Genomic DNA, 12712 nt, shown 5'->3' on the forward strand with positions numbered 1-12712 from the left:
CTTCGCGTTTTTCGATCATCAGATTCTAAACGACGACGTGTAAGTGATTTTTTTATTGCCGTACGTTTTACTGTAATTGTCAATGATTTTAACTTTATTCACTTACGTCCTGGAGAACGCGGCACTAGCTTAAAAGCAGCACCCACTCGACACGACCGAAGAAACGTGTTCGCTTCGCCGTTTTCATTCATCAGATTCGAAAGGAAGACGTGTAAGAGACTTTTTATTGGCGTGCGTTTTACTGTAATTGTGAAAGATTTTAACTTTATTCACTTACGTCGTGTAGATCATCGCATCGAAACGTAGAAGAACTGTAACGACTGGAGCGGAGCGAGTGAAATGCATCCGTTTGAGCGAGGCTGGACACAAGGTTAAAAAGATCCAGCAGACACTTGGATTCGGAAAGACGCAAATCTACGAAACTTTAAAAAACAAGGCATCGATTCAACTCCTGATGACAAGCCACCATCCAGCAAGGAAGCAATGCAAATGGCAACAAAAATCCTTCAGTATTACCAGACATCGGTAATCAACGGGACAGTTACTTGCAACTAGCAAGAAAACTGTATGACACGCAGGCAAACATTGTCATAAACCAAAGAATGCATCCAACAAAACAATCCAAAATACACATTTTTTCCCCAAGACAGAAAAAAATAAACATTAAAATACTGTACGTATTTTACTGTTTTAATCTTTTTTGGATACACCTGTATTGCAATTTTTGTTATATAAACAGTTTTTGGACAGTATATTTTTGTATTTTATTGATTGTGTTGTTACACGTGCATTTTGTCAACATCCTTGCAGGTTCATAAAGGACATGTACCATGCTCATTTCCCAAATGAGGAATTTCTGTTATCAGGACAAATTGGACAGCGCAAACACTAGAGAATATTTACTGTATCTTATATTTACAGTATATTGCATTCTATACTGTGTACAGTTCTTTTTCTGAAACATTTATTTATTTTGTGCATGCAACACTTTGTTTGTTCTTTTCTACCCCCGAAATTTTGCTGCTGTAGACTGCAAATTTCCCCAGAGTGGGACAAATAAAGCTTATCTTATCTATCTTAGTAATAATAAATATGATAATAACACATGTCTGATAGTGGTTGAAGCTGTGTGGTAGCCTCTAATTCTAAAGCACAAGTGGAGGTGGCAGAGATCAAGATCAACAAACTGCTGTTTGATCTGTCCATAATAAACAGAACGGCCTGTAATAAAACGGGGTTCATAAATTGTAATATAGTGCAACCTGCCTCTGCTGAAAATCAATTCGAGTCACTTTGGGAGACATAAAGCTGAGGAGCAAATGCCAAACTTACGTGGGGCAACAATGCCTGAACATGCAACAAGAGTATCAAACCACTGTAGTCTAAAATCGCCGGTGTTACATCTTGTTAGGCTAGGATTAATGGTGCTCTGAATGGTGTTTGTGCGCGCATAATAATGTGTGCGCTATAATTAGGCCGAGAAGTCAAATGCATGAACTCTGAAATGGGTCCGCAGAGGGGTGCGTACTTGTTGAGAGCAAATTCTGATTGAAAGCAGCCGCACAGTCACCGAGATTACATCCAATCGTTCACATTGTACAATGAGAGAAAGTACATTCTGTCTGGTGACTCGGCGTCAAACTGTATATTATATACTGTATGTTAAGATTGGAACAGAATAGCCAGAAACGGCATGACGAGAGGAAGGGCGTCTCATATAATTTGCCTTGAACCTGGCTGCCCCTAAGTCACAATCAGTATACGACCGGGAATTCTGTTCAACGTGTCTTTCCAAAGTTCATGAGCAGATGTTATTTTTCATTCTTCGTGGTTCTACATGACGGGAGAGTAGTACCGTGCACACATCATACCGTCCTGCTACTTCTTTTTGGGGTAGGAATCACTGTGTACACAAGAGTATCATATTTAGATTGAAAAGTTTAAAAGAAATAAATATGGCAGCTAAAAGTATCAATCATATTAAAATAGTTTTTAATTGATGTGAGAATAATAATGGCCTCCTAGCAATACAGTATAAATAGTTTGCCTACAAAAGGCGCAACGAGACATATTTGCAACTCGGGCTCGACCGACATGATTTTTATTCTTTGGCCAATTTTGAGAAAATTTTGATTACCCATCAATCAGCAGATCAATTTAAAAAGCCCCAACGTGATCATTCTAAGTCATCGAGTCACGTACTTTTTGGTCCCATATCTTTTGCATGAAAGCCAGAACATACTGTATGCGTGTCTTACAGTACTTTGTCCTCAAGTGCTTCCTAAACTTTACAACGGGGAGCAAAATTGGCCCATTTTTTGAGTGGCGGGAGAAGGGTGGTTGAATGTCAATATAATTTACAATGTCATTTACTGTAATGTCTGAAAAATGAAATCATCAAATATTGGCAAAAAAAATCTTGGTTGTTTTGCGTGATGTGTGGCAATAGCAAAAAAATTTTTTTGCGGAGGCTGGGGGATTAGGGTGGTGTTTGAATGACATTTGCTATAGTGGAAAAAAATCGTCCAACTTTGCTCACTGTGAATACGCTAATAGTGGCTGATTAAATCAGCAGGCCATTTCATCGTTCTGGCCCTATTTATAAGACTGCAAATGAAAATTGTGATCACCTCATGGCATCCTAGCCGGATACAAAAAGTGCAAATTTCAGCTACTGCTGTTGTGTAGCCTGAGAGGATTTTGTTTGCACACTGCAAAGATAAATCCCCGAGCCAGTAAACAACAATTAGTCTTCATTGTCATTGTTTTCTCCAGTCCGGTGTCATAAATATTTGACCTCTCTTCCACCGAGCTGCTCAACCGCTTGACAAAAGAGTCAGCTTGGCGAAGGAAATCTCAGCCCAAATTCAAGAACAGAGGCGAAGGGAGCCTTCGTCACAGTCTTGGCACGCCAAGCAGGGAGCTCAGTAGGCTTTGCTGGGAGCCTTGGGTATGAATTGCAAAGGTGACAGCAGCCAACATCCAAACACAGCTGCGAGAGTTGAAGATGCCAGCCTGCGTGGGAGCTGTGAGCAGCCAATGAGAGACCAACCACATTATGACATGACCGCCGGATGGTGCGGCATCACGACTCCCATGATAATCTGAGCTCCGGCAACAATAGCAGCTTTGACACCAAACATATGCTCACAAAATTTCAACAATATCTGTTGGAAAAAAAAAAGCCCAAGCGAGCAGAGAGTCATGCCATAAAGGACTGCGCACGGTGTTCTGCAAACAGCGCGGTTATTTTTTTCACATTGTCACAATCAAGAAGAGTCCATCGTTCGTATTTGGCGACCACAGCAACAGCAAAATCTGATTTGGACGTAAAATAAGACCTTCATAGGTGGTTCCCCCACACACACTGTCTGTTGAAGCATGAGAAATTGTAAAATCATAGGATCAAGAATAACAACATGCTATTTAGGCCCTCACAGTCATATTGCTCTGCTGTGGACTGTGGCGTTTATGCGTGCGTGCGTGTGTGTGTATGTCAAATAAAGTAAATGCCCTGAAAAATATTGCATACAAGCAGCAGTGCAGAAAATGATTCATGTGCCATGTTGTGGCGATAAAGACTGGTGGCTATACATCAGCATGGTCTCGTTGGATGTCAGTCTGTCAACTCAGCATGCGATTTAAACCAGTGGGGAGACACAATAAGTCAGTGCCATTGAACATTTATTTGGACTATTTTCGTTGTTCTTGTTGTTTTTGTTGTTGTGTAGTGTGGCACGGTGCAAATGTAGTTTGCACATTTGCCTCAAAGAACTGAGGTTGGGGCTTCCAATCAGGACTCTGGTCTGCCTGTGCGAAGTTTGCAGGCTTTTCACATGCTTGCCTGGGTGTTGTCTGGCAACACCAGCTTCTTCCCACATGACAAAAACATGTTCGTCATATTAACCAAAGACTATAACTGGTGTTTAGTGGTGAATACAAGAGGGGATTGGCTGGCGTCCATTTGCGGCGCACCCTGTCTCACGCCTAAAACCCGCAGGGATTGGCTCCAACTCACCTGTGACCTTAATGAGTAAAGATAAGCAGTACTGTCCATCAAACGGATGGATTATTTTTTCCTTCCGTGTTGTCCAGAGGTAAAAATACCTCACATTGTTGAGTTATTTTTCTTCTTCTTATTTTTTGTATTGAAAATCTAATTAGATGCAATGCGTTCGTTCCTTAGGTGTACCCATATTCTGGCAATCTTGTGGATCATAGTGATAACCCTAATACTGTGTCATCTCAAATGCATTCAGAAAATATATCACTTATTTAGTTTCTTATTGTGATTATTATAACCGTTTCCAAAATATATTGTAGCGGTTGATCGATAGTAACCATGCACAACCCCTGATGTAATGAAAGGCAGGGAGCACTTCCCATCATTTAAATCTGGGGAGATGAATGAAGTGGATGCCGTCAGATTATCTATATTTGATCCTTTTACAGCAAACACATCAACATTTTGCCAATAACTCTACCATGAAATGAGGGTTGAATAACTTGCATTGGTAAATTATATATGCGAATCTAGCACCGATTTCATCAATGTAAAATCCTCTCAGAGAGGACAAAATGAACACAGTTGTGCCAGCCTCCTGACCTTATAAGAGATGACACCACGGTAAAGAGCGCGTCCAGGAATAACAGTAAAAAGCAGGCATGCGTGCATTCTAATGCACTGAGGATTGTAGTTCATTATTCAATGAGAAGGTCAAGCAAGAAAAAACATGCCATTCCCCCTCCCTGAGGTCAGCTGTTCAAGTTCCAGCGTCTCCCACAATATAACCTTTGCTCCGTGGAGCCATATTGCCCCAGTAAAGGCCTCCTTTCAAAATATTGAACGATCGTTTCCACATAATAGCGCCTCAAAGGCTGGTGACCTCCGGCTAATACTAACCACAGCAGAAAACATTCACAAGCGGTATCGAAGATGAGTGGCAAAACAAACCTCTTGAGCAGAGAGACATATTGTGTGTGGTTTTTATTTTTTTCCTGTTGCTGGGTGTTTTAATAGCCACTTCTGCTACACGCTTTCATCAAAATAACCCTTGGATCAAGAATTAAAGCACCCTTTACACACGCTATTTCTTGTCTTCCTGAAATCAGCTGATTTTCAGTCAGGCTGGGCATTTCATTGATTAATTTGATTTAATTGTTGAGATGATTCTTCTTTTTTCTTTTTTTCAGCTCCCTGATGGCCTGCAATGCTTTCCCTAACAGCATGGCAAAGAACAGAGGGGCTCATTTCCACAATCTCAGTGTTGCATATCTAGCAATTTGGTTGCCGCATTCAGCAATGTTTCCGACCCCATTCGCGATGTTTTTTTTTCTTTTAAAAAGTTGCCAGTTTTATTCCCCCTAAGGGAATCAGACAAAATGAGAGCAATAGAAATTGTGACATAACTCTTCAACAACAAACACGTGGACCAGCCGAGCCATGCAATTTGACATTTTGTTGAAAATTTTAAGGCTTGTGTTCCCGTCCAGTACATGTTTTGACAAAAGGAACGCAGCTATTTCTATTATTTCTCAAAGTTGATGCAAATTAGTGGTCTGGGGAAAAATGTCTGGAAAGAACAGAATGTTTCAAAGCAGGAGAAATACAGCAGAGCCCAGAAGGGTGGGGGGGGGGGGGGTGTTTTGAATAATCATTTCAATCATTTGCTCTTTCAATAAGCAAATGGGGAAACAACTCTTGGAATCGAAAATTGGATTTTGTAAGATCAATACATAAATAAATGAATACAGTAATATAAGAAATAATTCCCCCCCCCCCCCCCATTTGCTCTTGGGGGAGTCCGGCTTTACTAAGGTGACGGGCGGAGCTTCAGCTTTGCAACAACAGAGGCTTTGCTAACTTAATGGCATTCTCTTACCGGCAAGCGAATGCGCAACAATGGACTCGCTCTCGTGAGCAGGTGCAAGCAAGCTTCCACGTTGCTCTGCGAGCTGACGCTATCCTCTATGCAACAAGTGTGGGCTGCGCCTGGCTGCTTGCTACTACGAGTAGAATCAGGGCCGAGATTGTTGAAAAAAAGTAAACAGGACATAACTTCTGCGTTCTGACAGGGAAAATCGAATGGAGCATGATTCATATTGTAGAGGAATAAAGAAACTGCCACGTGATGTGTAGAGGTCCACTCGCCTGACTTGTGTGCGGGCAACGTGGAATCGGTTCCCGCTGAGTGGCGGTGTGGATGTGCGTGTGAATGGTAGTTCGTCGTTATGTGTGTGGCTGGCGACCAGTCCAAGGTGTATTTTGGGTGAAAGGTGCGCCTTTCACCCGAAATCAGCTGGGATAGGCTCCAGCAACTCCCGCGACCCTGTTCGGGATAAGCCGTTTGGATCATATATGGATGGATAATGAAATGTACACTCTGAGGTTGCAGTGCTCAATTCCAATTTAGTCTGGATAGCTGACATTTTGACTGTCTCCTTCCATGTATAACAAACCGGAATGTGTAGGGGGAAACGACACTAAAGGCCATCCTAAAATGTAGCTTCCCCGGCAGACTCACAACAAGCAACACTGACATTTGTGAAGCTCCCGGAAGGCACTGCCAGTGTAACAACCAACAAACGGACTGATTTTCCCTTTGAACGATGTTGACAAGAGAAGACGCATCAAAAGCAAAAATGTGCGTCAGCATTGTGAATTGCAATTCAATCCGCTGGTTTGAAATACTATATCCGAGGGTGCACTTTACAAGCGCCATTCATCAATGTCAGGGGCATTTTATTGCACCCGGGAGCGCCGCCTTGCACCGATCAATTGAATCCCAAACAATTCCTGAATGAAAACTCCTTGTTGATGTGTATTCATTAAGAAATTACGTTTGCGCCTCGGGACTTTTTGCAGATCCAATCAAGTCACAAACGAAAATAATTCCACTCTTCGCCCTTGAACTAGAAGTCACTTGAGAAAAATGATCGAGTATATTCTCTGTGTCATGTTTGCCCAGTAAAACTTGACAAGCGGGATGCCTTCACATGTCAGCCCCACATGAGGGTAAATCAGTTCACATCCAACACATTCGGTGAAGAGCTAAGGGAGTGCACAGGCGATTTTACCGAGGTGTTACCGCAGAGTGTAATTTAATGGGCAATACTGTAATCAGTCATAAACTGGAATGAGAGCATTTCTTGCAGCATGAGTGACCTTTTTTCTGAGGAAAACAAAAGAATCATCTCCTCGACCGGTCTTCGGTGAACCCGATTCCCCTCACTGTCACACCAAGTCCGACACGTGCGCCAGGTAGCTGCCAAATTGAGATGAAACCACTGTGCGTCGTGTCCCTGAAGATGATTGGAAGGGCTGTGGGATATCCCTGAAATTCAAAGAGACAACCTCCATCCCATCTCATCGTTTGAGACAGCCTCAGTTTTCTGGTCATGTGCCAGCACATTGGCCCAAATGAGAGAATTTGGAAGGTGTGTGGTATTGAACAGACGGAAAGCCCCCGTGATGGGCCTGTCATTCTCTCGGCATTATTACAATCCAAAGCATGTAGAGCATACTGATTTATTGACTTCACACGGCAGCATGACTCCAGAAGAGTTGATGTGTCTTGATATTTTAATGCAAGTCAAAGAAAGTGTCAAAGTGCAGGTCTCCAACTTGGTATGGCAGGAATACGTGAGAGGAGATTGCGGTCGTCTTGAATAGTCAAACGACTGCCACACAGTTAACAACAACAGCAACCTGTTTTCTGTCCATTTCCTAGCGCAAAAAGGTAACAACCAAAACAATATGAGAGAACACACCACTCCTGGAGCATTTGTGTTTAGAATGATTCGCCAGCCAAGTTTTATAGCACGTTTTTAGTTTTTATTTACACATCACGTAAATGCCATAAGATGGATTTGTTCAAAAACCGAACCATCGCTTCAATATGCCTTGGCCCCCGCCGCCTCACTCCTTTGCCACTTTGTGATTCTACATTTTTGTTGTTAAAAAAAATATGGATTTTTCCGAAGATGAAACATATTTAGTTATTTTGTGCTGCAGATGCAGAATAATATATTTATTTAGCTTTTTATAAGCGCAAGACAAGAGGGCCTGCTTCTCCTGTTGTCAGTTTAAGAACACGATTTCCAGTCCATCATTTCAGGACGTCATTTTTATAGCGCGTTCGGCGATTGGCAAAATATATATAGTGTACAGCAAGCTTTTACGGGAGTTGATTGGATTAATCAGAAATGTATCATCTCCTCTTGTAGTGGCTTGGATGACAGTGACATTTTGTTGTTGTTGTGAAACCTGCCCTCAGGGTTGCTGAAAATGTTTTACAAAACATACTGTAGTTTGCAGTGACTGAGTGTCAATGAAAAAAAGAAAAACAAAGAAAAGAAAAGAAATGTCTTACGGCACAGTGGATTCTCCACAATTCAAGTTTAAATGTTTGTTTTGTTGCCTTTATTTTTAAGCAGGATGTTTAGGAGTAACTCACCTATCAGTCTGCACTTCTCTAATGTTGTCAATGTGCCATTCCATGAAATTACTTTTTAAGGGTTGTGATCGGAATTAAGTGAAATGTTAAAAATGGCCCTGCAGCTGGGGGTCACAGCGCCACCTGTGGTGTTCCCATTGGTGGCCTGGCAGCCTGAATTAAGGATTTCCACGTGGGCTTTTTGATGGAATGTGTGCTCGTAGTGATATTTCCAATTATTGTAAACCCATATATATATATATATATATATATATATATATATATATATATATGTGTGTGGGGGGGGGGGTTAACTAAAACGTGCATGACGGATTTGACTAACATGGATTAGCAGCCAGATGCAGTCTTGTTATTAGGCTATGACGAGTTGGGTATTATGAGATGCACAATGCACTAATCTGGACGTACTCCATCTCTGCAATGCCCCCATTCGCTCACACATCCAGGCGCCAGTAGCGGAGGCTTCGTGCCACTGGATGATGGCATGCTCTTAAAACGATCAACGCTTCACTCTTATTACACTTCAACACAACATTATCTGTGCACGCACCACTGGCTCAGGAACTAATGAAAAGTAAACTGTTATGAAGCCGTAATAATAAAATACAAACATGTGCTCTCTCTTTCGAACAGAGACAGCAAAAAGAAACAATAAACCTCACTTCTCGAAACAACAGCATCCGTCCGGTGGCATGAGCGCACCTTGCACCGTGAAAAGAGTGCTTTACAACACACGCACACGGGAACACACGCGCATAACAAAACGCGGCGCTCGTGAGAGAATTTCCATGCACATACCGGTGCTCTTCTGCTCCGTCGTCCAGCTTGTGGGGGAATCGCGCTTCGGTCAGGTGGACAGCAGTTTTGATGCGGAGCGTTCGGTGGCTCGCGCCGCACGCTCTTGGAGGGCAGGCTGCAAACGGCGCGAGGAGAGTAGGCGCCCAACGAGAGGACCGCTAGTCGAGTGATAGTAGCCAATCAGCAGTCGGCCTCGGGGGCGAGGGGGGGCGAGCCCAAGTAACCGCTCTGTCCAGCGCTGAGGCCGCCTTTGAAGCAATTGAGCGAGCGGAAATGACTGGTTCTGATGATGGCATCTGGGCAAAAAGCAACAACATTCAAACAGCCATGTATCCCCCGTGTACCCGCTTCAGCCGCCGACGTCAACTTCACTCAACGCAGAGATAATTCGTCTCCACGTGCACCGATGGGGTGTTATGGTTTATAATGACTTAAGCAATGTAATACTTGGATAAGATTTTTTAATGATGTTTAAACTAGACTGTATTTTCCATTTTCGATAACACTCAGCCTTTATGGGACCTCACTAAGCAGAATTTAATTTGCGGGACCACAATCCACCACCATTTGCTGACACAAGTACAGTATATGGATATATGGATTTTAGCGTGTGTGTGTGCGTGTGTGTGTGTGTATGTATGCATGTGCGTGTGTGTGTGTGTGTGTACAAACATACAGACAGAAAGACAAATAGACAGGTTGCCAATTGTTTTTTTTCTTAACCAAGACTAGCCGGGTTCAACTTTGAGTGTCAGATCAAATAGTCTACTATCTTTCAAGAATGATGGAAGCTGGATCAACGATCATGTTCTAGTAAAAGTTACAATCCATTGCTTAATTATCTGCTCATTGGTTGATGGTACAGAGAGAGCACGGGAGAGACCTTGATAGACAATATGCCAGAGACTTTGCACGTCTGTTTGGCCTTGAGCCAAATGTGGCTCATGACAGTGGCCTCAAAGCGATCATTGTTATTGTCACACTTGATGATGTGCATTCCCTTGTATGTTTTGCAAATTTTCTTCAGCCACAAAGTGATACATTCAATCTTTGAACTCTAACTTAAATTAGACCACTATTTTAGAAAAAGTAACACATTCACTTACCAGTGAATCAAAATGTTCGTAAGTTAGTAACGCATAACTGCCATCACTGAAGATGATCGTATCCAATATCCTTCATGTTAACATCCAAGCTTATCACATATACAATGTGTATAAGTAAATGATTTAAATGCATATAACTTTTGTTCATCAAGAAAATAAAATTTTAACAAGTTCAAATCATAATTTCAGCCAGTAATAATGCTGCATACACAGCCAGTCCGTTCAGCTGTTTTCTGACTTTGTTCACGTGAGATGTAACGTTCCGCATAAAGGCCGTATTCTAATTGAACTAGACTCACAACCTTTTTACATATTATCAGTCATCAGTCACTAAAAAACATTTCATTTACAATTGCAAAGATGCTGAACTCATTCAGTACCGGCCAATTCTGGACCAAGTCTGAAAAGACGTATAAAAACGTCTTTGGGAGTGAATGAGTTAAATGACAGAAATCACCAGAAAAGAAGATGGTGTGCTGCAGAGCTCTTCTGTCGTGGTGGGAGCAGCCATGGCGGGGCGACATAGATTCCGAGCAGCAGCACGGCCACAGCAGGTAAACAAGCACTGTCTGCTATAACATGACGCAATCATAATCTGAGATTTGAGACGAGGGTTGTCGCAAGAACCGACACTATCGGTAATGTGAATGTGAACCTGAATGCTCTCCGGCTGCTTGGTGTGGCCACAGTCACAGTTGAAGCCCATCTCGTCTCTCAAACCTGGCATTACTTTTTATTGAGACCTGACTGAGAGGGCTAACGATGTTTTTAATGATGTTGCTGAGACAAGAAAAGAAAAACGAAACGTTCTAGGCTGAATCAAATTGTGGCAGAAATGCAAAGTTTGGAAGTCATTTATTTATTTATTTTAATTCGCCGCTGAATCGTGCTGTCTTGCAGCTGCACTTTTTTGTTAATCCATGTTTACTGAAGTTATTCTTAGATTTCTATGCCTGGTGGTGCATTGGCATCTTGAGTTGTTTATTGGAGTTGTTTTATTTTGTGTATTGTATTGGGGAAGGGTTGATATGCCCGTCATTCAACTGTAATGGCACCTTATTGTTTTATTTTGTGTATCGATATGTATCTGGATGGTGTTTCGAAAATGTTATTGACATATTGTTATTTATGTTATGGTGGTCATGTATGTTATTTATTTATTTAATTTGTTTGTATAAGGTCTGGGGAAAGGGTGGGAATGGTTGGCAATAAAATGAGGCGGCTATTGCAATTCTAATCACTATTTCAGGCTTACTTATTTCTTACTTTTTGGGCTGTTTCTGTCCTCTATTCGCATGTGCGCCTCAAAACCCATGTGCAATAAAACCCACCGACGCCATCGTCTTGAACATCCATGTGGCTCCTCAGACCTCAGCCATCCGATGCTTTCTACATTCTGCGACTGTCATGGTCTTGGTACGAGGGCTCCGGACTTCACGGTTTTGCTGTGGTTGACGAGCCTCCTGCAGAGGACTCAGGTCACCACTGACTGTGCAGGTGTAGAAACGCTTCATGTTGCTCGGGGTCCAAAAACTGTGGCCAATCATCACCCAGATAAGGCCAGATTCATATGCACAGGCCTACTCATGACCACTACATCCTGTGAAAATATAAGAGTGATCATCCCCATACAGCTTTTATGCACAGAGGAGGCGGGTAACTTCTAAAGTAAATGTTCTGATTCTGAGTAAACCGTTCAAGCGCTTAAACTCTTTACTTCAAAAAAGATCCGGCTATCACTCTGAAATGGGCATAATTCTTCTGTTACGATACTGTGGGCAGGTACGTGTTTTAGTCCTCCTGCACTCTGCTACTTAAATTTCAGGAAAAAGAGAAAAAAATAAGGTTGTGCTAAAACTTTTGACCCGCAGTCAGCGTTTACTTTACAGTCTAAGTGGAAGGCATAAGAATCAAATGATGAATAATGAATGAAATACAGTAAGCCGTTCCTATCAATTGTCAATCCAGATGTTGCTTGAAAGAACAGCGCAATTAAAAAGGATGATGAATTATTGAACCAGTAACAGCAGTTGCCTGACATCGATAAAGGAGCTGTCAGTGGAATGTAGTACCCACAGAATCTGTTTTCCGAAACCAGTTGTTTTTGCTTTGACAATATACGTAGGAGGAAGACATGGAATAGGAAGACATGACAACAAAAGGAGTGGCCAAGTCACTGCTGTTTTATGCACAAGAAATTCATGCTTTTTATTTGGAATATCACAATCTTTTTTTGTTGTTTTTTTTTATTTATATTTTGAGGTTTTATGCAGGAGTTTAAGCATTTTTTTTAATATCGCCAACCTCCCCACAATATCTTGATGTTTATTGTATCGTGAGGTTCGTGTCGTG

General features: G+C 42.0%; 1 protein-coding gene across 5 annotated transcripts in view; it reads right to left on the reverse strand.

Moving 5' to 3' along the window:
- Positions 1-9377, reverse strand: part of LOC147211317 (beta-1,3-galactosyltransferase 1-like) — a 75258-nt gene extending 65881 nt beyond the window's left edge. For 2 of the 5 annotated variants that reach the window (XM_086125642.1, XM_086125659.1), the window contains exon 1: positions 9255-9377. The gene's annotated coding sequence lies outside the window, so the exon portion shown is untranslated. The remainder of the gene's footprint in view (positions 1-9254) is intronic. The other 3 variants (XM_086125632.1, XM_086125650.1, XM_086125667.1) reach the window with 2 other exon arrangements.
- Between the last annotated feature and the right edge of the window lie 3335 nt (positions 9378-12712).

The sequence above is a fragment of the Hippocampus guttulatus genome, chromosome 1, assembly GCF_054856545.1.
Source record: "Hippocampus guttulatus isolate MCC_2025c chromosome 1, RoL_Hgut_1.0, whole genome shotgun sequence".
Lineage (NCBI taxonomy): Eukaryota > Metazoa > Chordata > Actinopteri > Syngnathiformes > Syngnathidae > Hippocampus > Hippocampus guttulatus.